Here is a 15,446-nt window from a genome sequence, read left to right on the forward strand (position 1 = left end):
CAATGGAGTGCGCTGTAAACCGTTTCCTTTCTTTTCGACTTAACTATACACCGCGGCGCCATCCATTTCTAGCCAAAAAAATACCCTTGAAAATTCAAGTCTCTATGTCTATGAAAGGCGATTTTCAGCCGACTGTACGGCGGCCTGGAGTGGCGCGTGGTACCGCCATTCCGAAGTGTACGTGTGACAGAGCCTAATGTATACGATGTGCCCATTTCTAATTCATTAATTGCATTGAATTCTCTATTCACACCACTATCCCAACACACCATGGATATTTGTTATTTTGTTTGCTGTGTTGGTCTATCCTCTCAAACGCAATTGTCACCACCTGCAATAATGCTCGCGATACTATAATAATCTATCCGATCCAATTTGAACCTCGTATGATTTATGTAGGTACTCACCTGTTTCACCTAAAAAATCTCTGACAAAATTTTCCATAACACGGTGGTTGTAGAACCATAAACAGGAGAAGACAAATTGAATGATAAAAAAAATATAATATTAGGTATTGTATTTTGTAACGGGGGGGGGGGTACTTTTAATGATCTCCTGTCTCCAGAGGATTACTAAGAGCGTCACTATCCATGCTGCCATCACATTAACCATCTTACTAATAAGATTCTTACACGCCGGTTCAACGTTGGTGTGGTAAAGCCGGCCTTGAGCCTGGTTTAAGACCGTTTTAACCAAACAAACGACATAGTAATAAGTCAAGTATTTCAGTGTTCTAACCCGGGAATATACCATAAAAAGTTATGTCCTTGGAGTAACAATATAAAAAATTTAGCCCAAGGTTACGTCGATGTCAATAAATAAGGATGCACGGAAACTTTTATCGACCTGTCGGTGTTTTATTAAAAAAATACTTTGGTACCTGATCGATATTATCGTCATATTATCAGCATTTCCTACCTTGTGAGTGTGTACTTAGGAAGTTATTTACATACTGACGAGTGTAGCAATTGAAACTGAATATAATACAACATATATTATTACTGAGATAATAAACCAATTAATAAATGAACATAATCGTTATCCCCGCTATCTGCAATATTGCATGTAATATATAATATACTAGGTTTACATTATATTACACACGTGTCAGATAAATTATGAACACCGACGTTGAGAGAAGAATGAACGTGATTGTCTTAATTATAAACAAGCTGAAGTTATTAATTAAATCTTAACTATAAAGTAGAAATTCCAGAAAAGTGCAGATTGGTAAGAAGAACTATTTCGTAAGAACTCTTTAAAGTGCAAGATAACTATTTATCCAGTTAAATTAATAGACCTGCTAAAATATCAAAGAATATAAATGTACCATACCTATCCCGATACATCTAAGGACACTGATTTGTTAGGACTACGTGCTCTGTGATGCAATATAAAAAAACGATACCTGCTAAATATCCTTCACCCATAAACATAATAATATAACACGACTTACGCGACAGACTTTAACCAGCGGTTCAGGGTTTATTTGAAGTAAAAAGAGTAGATTTCATAATATAACGTATAGTGTACTATGATTTTTTTACCAAATAATTTAAGAAATCACTGAAGCCTGCGGTTACGTCCTGTATTCCTATATACATGGTCCCATACATATTGGTATATATACATGGGTAAAGTGCACTAACTTCGGGACGTGATTCTACATGAAGGTAGAAGTAAAAAAATAAATAACTTTTATCTTTTCTACTTCTAAAATCATGTAGAATCACCCACCGAAGTTAGTGCTCTTCACCCCCGGACACCCTGTACCTACCTAATTTTTACCTTACACTACGAATACGCTGTTAGGACTACAATGTGATAAACGTAAGCACAACCAAGAATCTTAGTGGATTCTTCGACGACTAGTATAGAGAGATATGTAAATAATGCACTATGAATAAAAAAAAAAAGATCCGACCAACGATAAATCTAGTATAACCTAACTTGTTATTCAATGTACCATGTATATGCAATGTATGCGTCTACTTAAAGTTCGTCATCGTTTACCATGCAACAGACTGCATCTCTTATAAATTAAAATAAAATAGAGTTTTATAGTTACATATGTACCAGAAAGAGAGGTTACAACCGTCAACGGAGCTATCAGCAGTATTTACGCCTATACAACCGGTTTACTTGGAATCTACTGAGAAATTAAAATAATCAGCTGTTGTTGTCAGTATTACGAATATTATGACATCACCAGTTATAACCTTACGCTCGTAACGGCAGCCCGTCCCACGGTACTGTCTTCGCGCTTTGTTACACCGCAACGTAACACTTTCATGACGGTAGAAGAGTTGTTAAGTACGCTAAAAAATGAAGTTCAAAAAATACAAACCGTTAAAGACTCGAAAACCAAAACTAATATCGAAAAAATTATCATTGATCTTGACAATGAAGTGAAATCTGAAATATTAAAAATGCAACAACAAATAATTCAACTACAAGACAAACTTATCGAAAAAAACGACCAACTGGTGGGAAACTTTGAAAAAATAATGAAAAGCGCAACAACACCATCCTATGCACAGGTATTATCAACAACCAAAGTCACTCCTCGAGAAGAAGAGAGATTCTCAATCATCATTTCGTCGACCAAAAATAATGCTAAAGCAGAAGAAATTGAAAAGATAATAAAAAAAGAAATAAATTTAAGCAACATAAAGATAGGAATAAATGGTTTGAGAAAAACAAAAGAAGAAAAAATAATAATATCATGCCCAAAAAAGGAATATGCAAATACCTTAACCGCCGAAATAAAAAAACTGAATACCGATTTGGTGGTAAATGAAATTCAAAAGAAAAGACCAAAAATAATAATAAAAGGATTAAAATCCAATCTTACTGAAGACGAAATAGTTTGCGGAATAATTACCCAGAACGAAGGAATTGAAGATGTTTACAAGGAAAGTGAAGACAACAAAATCACACTTATAACGGAGATAAAAAACACAAACATAAACGAAAAGCAGCGCCAGTTCACTAGCTACATCATGGAAACTAGTGGCAAAATGCGAAAAAGTCTCCTTGCACTCGGTAAACTAAATATACAGTTTCAACGAGTAAAAATTGAAGATTGCGATCCACTGACTCAATGTTTTCATTGCTGTATGTTCATGCATACGGCTAAAAGATGCCTACACCGAACCAGCCCTCCAATTTGCCCACACTGCATGGGCGACCACATCCTTTCAAAATGTCCGGGAAGAGAAAAAACAGTACCAGCATGTGTAAACTGCACCAGACAAAATTCTAAATATGGAGAAAAAAACACCACGGACCACGCAGCCAACAGTATTAGGTGCAACTATAGAAACAAAATGCTGAAAATTGCGAGGGATCGCATCGATTACGACTAATGATGCATATTATTAATTACAAGTGTAACGAAAACCTAAATAATATGCACAATATTTCAAAAAAATATTACGAAAAGCCCGCCCGCAAAGTGTTAACACGCAGTGATAATGTACAAGCCAACACATATAATATTATAATTGCAAATGTGAAGTGTATTCCCAGCGCCAACATTATTGTTAATTTTATTACTACCTCAAAATGAACGACTTTATAATAAACGCAATAGATAATACATATAAAATAGACGAAAGGATTTTTGACACGGTAAATAATACAAACGATTTTATAGATATAAAACCTACAGCCAGCCTAATAATAATACACATGAACGTTAGATCTTTGGAAAAAAATTTCGAAGAATTTCTAATAACTATTAAACAATTAAATAGACTTGACTGTATAATATTATCAGAAACGCATTCATCGAGTGAAATTAATTAATAATATACCGGGCTACTCGTACTATGCAACAAAATATAAAATTAACAGAAATAGCGGCGTCGCCATATTTGTATCAAATATTTACGCTGTCACAAGTGTAAATGAAATAATGGTGAGTAATGTCAATTTATTAAACTTGGAGATAAATTTTATGAATTATTCATTTAATATCATTGCTATTTATCGGACACACTCTTCTGCTATAACCACGTACATAGAAGAATTAAAAAAAATATTACAACATCATAGAAACAAAAAAACAATACTCATCGGAGATATTAACGTAAATATCGCTAATGACTACTCCTCTAACGATAAAGATAACTATTTAAATATGTTAGCAGAATTAAATTACATTTCATGTATAAATTCATACACCAGAAACATTATCGGACAACGACCATCTTGTATCGATCACATATTCACAAACACCAAAGATATACAAAATATATCATCTGCGGTAATTAAAACAACTGTAACGGATCATTTTGCATGTATATTTAAATATGACTACAAACATCAAAACCTCCCATTACCAACCACAACGGCCGTTAATAATACTGATAAATACAACTATAATATTAATATAAATTCTCTCACTAAAATATTAAGTAACGAAAAAGAATGGCAAGAAATATATCAATGTAACGATGTAGAAGAATGCTGCAAAATATTTGATAAAAAACTGAGTTTTCACATAAATGCTTGTAGAAATATTACATCTAACAAAACATCTTCAAAACTAAAGCCAATCAAACCATGGATACCTCATGGATTAATCATCTCAATTAGACACAAAGAAACACTCTACAAACAATATACAAAACAACCGGAAAATATAACATTACAAAAACATTTCAAAGCTTATAAAAAAAAACTTACATATCTAATAAAAAACACAAAGGATGACTACTACAAACAAAAACTTGAATTATCTGGAAATGACAGTAAAAGGATCTGGTCCATCATAAATGAAATTGTCGATAAAAAACATTTAAAAAATAAAACAATCAACAGTGTAAACCATAATGATTCAAAAATCTGCTGTAAAGATAAACCTCTAGAAGCCGCAAATGTATTTAACAATTTTTTTGCTAATGTAGGAAAAAACCTCGCTAAAAAATCCAACAAGGCCTTACCCCAAATGACCCAAATACTACAGTAAATAATGAGCATAAATTTGAATTATTTCAACCGACAACACCAGAAGAAATTGAACAAATTATTTCAGGTATGAAAGGAGGTTCTGCCCCTGGTTTTGATGGGGTCACAATACAAACACTGAAATGTATAAAATCACAAGTATCAAAACCATTAACTCATATAATCAATACAAGTTTTCAAAGCGGAGTTTTTCCATCCATGTACAAACAATCTGTAATTATATTATAGAACTGAGGATTCTGTGTCAAATGATTTTGTGAATTACTTCTCGGATAGCATCAGCAACATGTTACATAAATGCAATCACAAAGCTACTAATATTGTACTGGAAGAACTGCCTCACAGTTTATTTATACCAAGAGCTACTATAACTGATATTGAAAACATTGTTAAAAAAATGAAAAACTCTAAAAGCACAGGTATTGACAATATAAGAATGTTTGATTTAAAAAGAAATATAAAAACTCTTGGGCCAATAATTACTCATTTAATCAATACGATAATAAAGCAAGCAAAAATTCCACAAGAATTTAAATGTAGCATTACTAGACCAATATTTAAAGGTGGAAAACACATTGAACTGGGAAATTATAGGCCTATTAGTATACTACCTGCGTTAGAAAAAATTCTCGAAAAATTTTTATCAAATAAATTAAATAATTACATTGAAAAATTCGCTATCATAGATCCAAATCAATATGGCTTTCAAAGAAAAAAAAATACTGAAAAATTACTGCAAGATTTTTCCAATTACATAAATAATCAATTAAATAATAAATTACATGTTATTGTGTTATTTATCGATAACTCTAAAGCTTTTGACACAATTAACTCTAAAAAACTGCTAGAAACCTTAGAAAAAATTGGAATAAGAGGAAATGTGTTAAATTTATTTAAAGATTATCTTAGAAATAGAAAAATATGTACCAAAATAAATAATACTTTTAGTAAAACAAAGAATGTATCTGCAGGAGTTCCACAAGGTTCCATATTGGGACCTACACTATATATAATTTATGTAACTATAATGAAAAAACTTTTCTCTTTTGTTAAACATTTTGTATTTGCAGATGATACGGCATTGGTCATATCACATAAAGATCTAAAAATTGCAATTGAACTCATGCAAATTGACTTTAATCAACTTTGTAAATGGTCACATGATGCAGGACTATTAATAAATGCTAAAAAAACCAAAGTTATGCATATAAGATCACCTAATGCCAGATTTCAATTTAATCCTAATATTATTTCTCATAGTTTTAATTGCATCCATAAAAATATCCCGACTAATTGTAAATGTGAAAGCTTAGAATTAGTTACAGAATATGTCTATCTTGGTGTTACAGTAGATTGCTTTTTCAAATGGGACAAACATATTAAAAAAACCTGTAAAAGACTCAGATCAATTGCTGGCAGAATGTACACATTAAATTTTTTCCTATCAATTGAAACACTTAAAATAATTTATATGTCAATGGCAGAATCTATTATAAGATATGGATTAACCATATGGGGAAATACTAGTATAACCAATCTGAAACAAGTCCAAGTTGTACAAAACGCAATTGTAAAATTACTAGTCGTCCCTAATATTTTTAAACAGAGACATAATACACCGTTGCTGTTTCAGAGTGCCAAAATTTTACCTGTTAAGGCTATACTATGGCAAAAAATCATAATTCAGTATATATTTACCCCGCAGTATAAAGAAAAATTAGAACATAAATACAGTACTAGATTCACGCGCAATGACGGGTTAATAGTTCCGAAATTTAATAATAAATACGGACAGAGAACGTTTGAATACAACATACCGAAGATATTTAATTTATTACCTGACACTATAAAGCAATGTAAATCTATGAATAAGGTTAAATATATGGTGAAAAATTGGCTATCGGAAAAAAAATATTTATTTTAATATGTATGAAATATTGTATGAAAAAATTGTTAATTCTGTAGATATAAGATGTAAATTATAACTTTAAAAAATGTATTTGAAACTAACTTTAAGCACCTGTTGACAAGCCAATTCAATCGGCTTAGCAGGACTTGTTTTTTGATATTATGTATTAACTATTTATTCAATAAAAAAAAAAAAAAAAAAAAAAATACCAATATTTAAAACCGGCAATCCGGAAGAACCAACCAATTACCGCCCTATTTCTTTACTATCAAACATTGCAAAAATATTTGAAAAAATTGCCAAAAAAAGAATAACTCAGTTCATAAAGATTAATAATATAATTCACGAAAACCAGTTTGGATTCATGGAAAACAAAAGCACAAAAGACGCCATTGCTAAATTATCTAGTACCATACAAGACGCTTTAGACAAATCTTTAAAATGTGTTGGTATTTTTGTTGATCTCCAAAAAGCCTTCGACAGCATATCTCATGTCAAACTAATACAAAAATTAAAGATCGTGGGTTTTAATGACACAGCATTAAGTTGGCTAAAAAGTTATCTTCACCAAAGAACACAAGTAGTAAAAATTAATCACGCATCTAGTCTACCACTCACAAGTGATTTTGGGATACCACAAGGTACTGTTTTGGGTCCATTACTTTTTATCATGTACGTAAACGACATTTTTAAACAAAACCTCAGTGGAACAGTTATATCTTACGCAGATGATACAATTATCATAATTAAGGGTAATGACTGGAAAATTGTAAATGAAAATGCAAATAATGACATCCAAATCCTAAAAAACTGGTTCGATACAAACCTACTTACAATTAACGCAAAAAAAACAGTTTATATACCATTCACAATAAATAAATTCAAAACTTACCCCAACATTCATATAATAATACACAACAAAAAATGTAACAAAGATGTTTGTAATAAATCATGTACCATACTAAACCAAACAACTGAAGTAAAGTACCTCGGTGTAATTGTAGACCAACATATGAAATGGAACAGACACATATGTGAACTTGTCAAGCGCATTAGAAAATGTATCTATATATTCATTAGATTAAGAAATGTTCTCAAGCTAAACAACCTGAAAAAAGTCTATTACGCACTAGTCCAATCATTACTTCAGTATGGAATCATTGGGTGGGGAGGTGCATATGAAAAAATTTTAAGCTCTGTAAAAGTGGTACAAAAACTAATTATAAAAGTAATTTTGAAAAAAAAACCAACATTCTCTTCAGCATCACTGTTCAAAATTTTCGAAGTACCAACAATTGAAGACCTCTATAAAAAAGATGCAATATTACAAATATATAAAGAAACTGTAATAAAAAAACTTAAATTTAACTCATCCTTAAGGCATAATTTTAACATCCAAATTCCTCTATTTTCAACACAACAAATGCACAATAATTACATTTACAAAGGCATAAGATATTTTAATAGTCTTCCCGAAGAAGTGAAAAAAATACCAGATTTTATTTTATTCAAAAAGAAGGTCAAATTTATCTTTAAAAAAAATTAATATCACCTATCAAATGTTATAACTTCAATTCATGTTACAACCAAAATTAACGTCACAATTCTCTTTTAAGTTTATATTTATTGTACCGTATTTATGTTAATTAGTGATATAAACATGAAATAATTGTCAAATAACTCCTACGCCAAGCTCAAGAGCTAGCACTCTTCATTGGAGTAGAAATTCAATAACTTATGTTTTTCACTATTACCTATGATCATCTAATTTTATGTAAAATGTAACAATGTTATAAGTTAAACAATAAAAATAAAAATAAAAAAAAACCTATAAGCTACAATCCACATTATCCACAATCATTTCAATGCCACACTTCATAGGTACGAGACGCTTTGGCCACAAGGCTTTCAAAGAGCTGGCATCTTTTGATGGCGAATTCTTTTCCTGAGGAAAATTATTTAAAGGGGCACAAGTTTTAATGTATTTAGGTACACCGATAGTATCGAAAGTTTTGAAATTTCACCCGCAAATGCCAATAGCGGTTTTGTCTAATGTGCGGATGTGCAGTGAATACCCAAAGAATACGCCAAAGGCTGCCTTCACATACGTAAGTTTTTTCCCGTCGCTCACGTAAGTGACTTACGGCAAAATAACCAGTATAAACGACACTGTCTCTTGCCGTAATTTATAGCAAGTTACAGAAGTCGTAAGAAGCGTAAGTTTTTGGCAGGTCTAATTGATTTTTTAAACATATGTAACCATGAGTTTTTTTTTTTCATTTTCTGTTCAAGATAAGCAGAAAAATGTCAGAATTCGACTGTCGTATATAAGCAAAAAAAATTTTTGCAAAATTTCTTCAGTGTTTTTTTTTTCATTCATTCAAATTTCTTGTTCCTTTTATAAATAAATTCAAATTTCAAGTAATTTTGGGGTTTTTCGTCTCAATTTAACAAGTTTCTACTGACAATGTTTCCTCTTGATAAAATAGCCGTAAAAGTTCATTTTCTTAGGTTGATGCTTTGTCGAATGAACCTTGCCCTCAGGAAAACCTTTCGATATTTTGCGGCTTCAAGGATATCTTCAATAGTTTTTTGGGGTAAATAATGAATTTGTCGACGCACCTTTTTTTAAATGGCCTTGAGTTTCTCTACCTTGTCTATCATCACCGCTCCGTAGGTTACATCAGTGTACAAACTTTTTGCATACAAAAAGCCCGAAGATCTCGATTTAGTGAGTGGTTTATTTATGGAATATAAGCCACTTGCACAAATATATATTATATTGTTTTCAAGTAAATGATTACGCATTTTATTTACTTGTTTCTGCATTTCAACAATTATTATTTGCACCGATTTCAAGTAGGTAAACTATTGTTATCGTTTTTAAAATTGCTTTATTCAATTCCACATATTCCCAATCCACCAACGTTCAATGGACGTATTATTTCAAGTCGCCAATGTAGTTGACTTATATTGGCACTGATATTTTTTTACAATTATTTTTAAACTTTATAAACAATGTGTATGGTATGTGCGCTAATTATTTTCGAAACTGTCTCCTTGATCTGAGTATTTTAAAATGACGTGACTCTATACATATATCATGAAGAAAAAGAGCTGCTCACAAAAGGCCGATTTTCTTTCCTTTTTAAATCGCTTTACTGTTGAACTCCCAGTGACCGCCATCTTACCAAAATGTACCATCTTTCCCGCAAAAGGTATTATATCCTCCTTGGAGGAAATTGTATATACGTATATACGTATTATTGACCGGTCAGTGGTTGAGTGGGCATAGCGCTTGGGTCTCACCCGAGCGTCGCGTGTTCGATTCCTCGGCTGGCTAAGTCCTCCATCACAACACAAGCAACATTTTCGGCTTTCTGTGGTGGTAGTAGGAGATTTTCAAACATTGTTGGGTTATTCGTAACCTGGGAATGTTTGTCTTTCTTTATTAAAAAATAAGAAAAATAAGAAAAAATATCCTACAAGGTACGTGGCGACGTTTATCAATTCAGTCGATATTTAGACCCTAGATTCAATTCGACAATGTTTTTATTTCATTCTTCAGCCGTCGAGTACTACACAAGCTTTAATTTCTTTAAAATGATTTACCTGTATTCGATATGACAGTATAGATAATTATGGTCCTCTAATATAAGTAATAATATCTAAGCTAGTAGTAGGTAGGTATAGCCTTAGATCATACCTTAGACCACTCCCCTCAACAGGTGAGCTATTTCATTCTTCCCGTGTTGTTTTTATTTTGTAGTAGGTCTCGTAACTGACGAACGATAGGTCCCGTACACATATTATTCTAACATAGACACTAGAGAGTTGTTCAAGAAACATAACTACCTACCTCAATGCAAAATAACAACAATGAAATCAATCACTAAACAGGCAACTTAGATTATTAAATATCCACTGTTCATGTTACCATGTATATAATAAGTAGGTAATAAATAAAATTATGATTTCTTAGGTAAATGTCCACATATGTGATAATTATTATTAATTATATTCATTATTTTGCGCTAATGAATAGGTTAAACCGGCGTTCTCACACTATGCCGCTAACATATAGGTACGTTCCACCAAACCAACTGTTACCGCTTGCACTTCATTCAACCGAATAGCATTCACATAATATTACCACGCTGGGCGTTATAGAATCAGTACAAAATACTTCATTAAAAAAATAACAACAACACAATCGTCCTGGCGGTGAAATCTTATAACCTACGCCAAAATAAGACGATCTTTGTGCGCCGCGATAGACAATGTTTGATGCCACGCTCCGGCAGCTGAACTTTGCACTACATAGATTTTAGTTAAATTTTATTTTTCATTATTAGTTTTTTAGCAAATTCTGTGCGTTATTATTAGTTTTTTAGTAAATTTTCTTTGCGTGTTCATGCATTTCTCCAACCGTTTGCTTTTAATAGCATTTGTAAATCTACTAGTAAACAAATTTTGTGTTCATCATCTTATGTTGCTAATAATTCAATATTGTGTTGCGCTATCTCTAGTTTGGTTTCGGATTTCGACAATAAAGTAGTTGAATTTAATTATTTTGACGCAGTTATTCTTGTTAGTTATACCTAATATTGCCAAATGGCGAAATTTAGTGTTGTTTACATATAAAATAATGCGAGTTAATGGGAAAGGGGGCTTGAAATTAAAAATGAGGGAAATCCGTAAAATTTTATGAAATGGGTATACAAATATAATAACTTCTCTTGATATTCTGAACCACCAGTGAAAAAGACTACGAACCGCCACTGGTCACATAATACGTATTTATTTATTTATAACTACAAACTACTAAAAACTACTACAAACTCAACTGATAAATAAAACGATAGAATATGTTAAAGAGGTAAAATTATGGCTGAATGACACAGATATTGAAACGCTTTTTCTATAAATTTATTGATCCTTTCTACAACTCACTTGCTGAAACTTTATAAACCATTGTACATAATGTTTTCTCTTTACTTTTTATAATAACTATAAAAAAAACTTTTTCTACTTATATATATTATACTTAGGCACTTGAAATATAGTAATCGTTTTATATTACCCACACTCAGGCAGTGCCTTTGTGGGTTTTCATATCTTGTGTACACTATTTGGTATTATATATTATGCTATTATATACTATCTATTAATATGTATAATATGTGTAAAGAAATGAAAATAAATAAAGTAAAATATATTTATTGTGAGCTGATGAGTTAGTCATTCAATCAATACAGTATATGTCTTGATATCAGGAGCCTTTACTCATGAAGTTGGTTAAGAAACTGTAGGATGATGTTTTGTACGAAAACGTTGACACGAAGATTTTATCTAGCCGAGAAACTGGTTTGAAGTCATCGTTGAATTTCTATACCTATCAAACATAAAATCAAAGATTCCTACGAAACGAATGCGGAGTAAATATTAGAAGTAATAAAAAAATAACAAGTGTTATTTTAATTTATTCCTATAATTGAAAAGGAGTCTTTTATTGTTTTTATGTGAACCGCACAATATTACAAACTGCCCGTAGCCATGTTGGGGTATGTTGTATGTTGTGAGTTGAAGAGATTGGGTAGTGGTAGTGGAAGGAGATGGGAGAGAAGGTTAGGAATTACCTGGATATTCAGATGTGGCTACTAAACAAGGCTAAAACGATTACAACGTCTCGATTCTGAAGTCTTTCTCCAGAGCAACACTGAGAGAATCACTCAACAAATTGTACCTAACATCTCTAAGTTATGATTTACAACTCACTGTTGTAAGTAGGTACATAATGGTAACTAATAACTAAACTTGAATTATCAATTAACAGAAGAGATAAAACATTATTTACATACCTAACCTAACCTAATCTAACATTGTACTGAGGAATTTGACGTAAAACTGTCCACAATAATCTAAGTATTCCGTCAAAAACAAGAAGTGTTAGGTAGGTACTAGGTACCCACAACGGTCTGAGCGAACGAAAATACTCTTCTATCATTTTGTAATTTATTTAGGTGCTTACTGTTACATACTGAATATCGCAATCATGGGCAACTTGCCATTAATTTATATGGGTTGATTGACTTATAACAAGTATTTTTATTAATTGCGAGTTAGACGAGACAATTTTTAAGATGTTGCAAAATAAAATAATGCTGAACGCACGAAAATTGCATATTTTTTAATAGAAACGCGTAATTAAATTTCGAACAGGTACATTTAAAATGTTGTATGATTGAATAACATTTTTTAGTATTACTAGAATTATGAAAATTGGTTTACCTAATTTTTAAATAAGTCGGTGGGTACTTTTTTAGGTGAAAAATAAATGTTTGGACGGTAGATACTTTGGTAATTAGTTTTGTGACTGAAATCAAATTGTGCCGGTGAACTCGAAGCTTGTATAAAATTAACTATGATGCAACCATTGAACTAATTCTAGGAATCGCACACGTAACACTATTGTACCTGCACTCATTAGAAACAATTAAATATTTTGCATGACAAACATATTAAAATTCATAGATGCAGAGAAACATCGCCCCAGACGTGGGCACATAGTTGCGTTTTATGTTAAAAAAAAAAATATTGTGCATGTATTTTATATTCACAGAAAGCAATAGACAATCAAATTTCATTTTATCGCCTCGGTTGTAATTTCATTGAAAACCCTTCGTGGAATATGCCAAACAGTTGATAATAAATACATAAATATAAATAAACATCTCTCGGCGAGAAGAATTAGTCAGACAAAATAAAGATACGTTTAGAATATTGATTGCTGAACCTCTCAGTCAAGAGAAATGCGTAAAACGTGGTTTAATTGACGGTGTTATTGATATAATATATAAATAATGTATTTACCTTATTCAAAACACAAATTAATGAAAAGGAACACTACATGAAACCAAGCTAAGCGTGTACTAAAGATGCACTGAATGACAGACTAAATTTTGTGACTGCGCCAGAGGAACTGCGCGGAAAGGCGGCGTGGTTCGGCTGCGAGAATAAAATAAATACTAAATGCCACGTTACAAAAAGAGCCAACGAACCAACTGCTTGTAAATACTTACGCTAAATAACGTTAATTTTGATTAGAAGCCGCTGCTTTATCGTGTATCAATCGGCGTATTTCTCGGCTTGGTGGAGACCATAGAATTTCCCTCCCGAAATAGCACCAATAGCGAACCCCCTCCCAACTCCTAACTGCCTCCCATTACCAGTGACGTAATGGTTCCGAACTTCGCATTAGTCATACATGTATCCGACGATCCGCCTCAATCCGACTGTTGTTGTCCCTCTCCTAGCGATTAGCGTGTGAGATCCATTCTATTTCGTTTCCTCGACATCCTTAACAAATCCGTAGGCAGGTACCGGTTTTGCGACTCCGTCAAATCAACACGAATTTGTATAAAACTAATAAGTGTCTACCTATTTATTTATTGTTTTTGTGTTTAATTCGTAGAAATCCATTTAATTTTTTTATAAATTTAATTTAGATTAAATTTGATAATATTATTATTAAGTTCTGCAAGTGTTTTAGTTTTTTATTATTGTGACAGCTGTTTCGGCTTACAAGGCCATTTTCAAACTGTGGTTAGTCCACATTGAGACGACGTTTTTATACTATTTCAAATTTAAATTTTGAAGGTGCATACATTGATTTATTACTGGTTACACCGATGACATGATCTATTGTTGGTTAAACCAATCTATGTTTTCCCCTCAGTAAATGGTAATGGGTTCTTAATTATTTACTAATGACTTTATTGCTATGAATTATTTGGGTGCATTATACTGCTTGGGTTTTGTGAAAATACTAAGAAGTGGTGAGTAAATTATTTTCCGTACTTTATTAATTAGTGTTAAATTTGGGTCATTCGTTCGTTTATTGATTTCTAATTGTTCAAGTAAATTTAATCTAATGCCCTTTTTTTCTATATGCAATGGTTTAGGACCCTTGTTGTTAAGTGGGGTATGATTATTCACCAAGAGATGTTCTGCGAATTTTGAGGATGTGTTTTTATTATTATAACATCGTATATGTTCTTGGAATCTAGTTGAGAATGCCCTCCCCGTTTGTCCGATGTAAGTGGCGTTACAATCGGCGTGGTCAAATTTTAATTCATATATGCCACTGTTGTTGAGTATAGGGATTTTACTTTTAGAGTTTTTAAGGCTTGTTCCTAAATTATTGTTTGTTCGAAAAGCTATATTTAAACCACATTTTTTAATTTCTTTTGCAATTTTTTCAGATATTGGGCCGAGGAATTCGAGACATGCAAATTTTTCTATATTTTTGTTATTTACCGGATATATTAAATTGATTTTATTTTTATATTTCTTATTTTTTATTATTTTTTCAATGTTATTTGCCTCATAGCCGTTATTAATCGCGATCGTTTTTATCGTTTCCTTTTCTTTTACATAAGCTTTATTGTCTAAGGGAATGTTAATGAGTCTATGTACCATTGAATGGTACGCTGATAATTTATGAGACCAAGGATGATTTGAATTTGAATTTATTGTTGTATCTGTAAAAATTCAAATTCAA

The 15,446-nt window shown here is 31.8% G+C and overlaps 1 protein-coding gene across 1 annotated transcript in view; it reads right to left on the reverse strand.

The window, feature by feature from the left end:
* Gpo1 (glycerophosphate oxidase 1) overlaps positions 1-13,893 on the reverse strand; it is a 50,461-nt gene extending 36,568 nt beyond the window's left edge. Inside the window, exon 1 of the mRNA XM_089651509.1 lies at positions 13,757-13,893. The gene's annotated coding sequence lies outside the window, so the exon portion shown is untranslated. The remainder of the gene's footprint in view (positions 1-13,756) is intronic.
* Positions 13,894-15,446: the final 1,553 nt, after the last annotated feature.

The sequence above is a fragment of the Hesperophylax consimilis genome, chromosome 4, assembly GCF_061612785.1.
Source record: "Hesperophylax consimilis isolate HC1 chromosome 4, BYU_Hcon_1.0, whole genome shotgun sequence".
Taxonomy (NCBI): domain Eukaryota; kingdom Metazoa; phylum Arthropoda; class Insecta; order Trichoptera; family Limnephilidae; genus Hesperophylax; species Hesperophylax consimilis.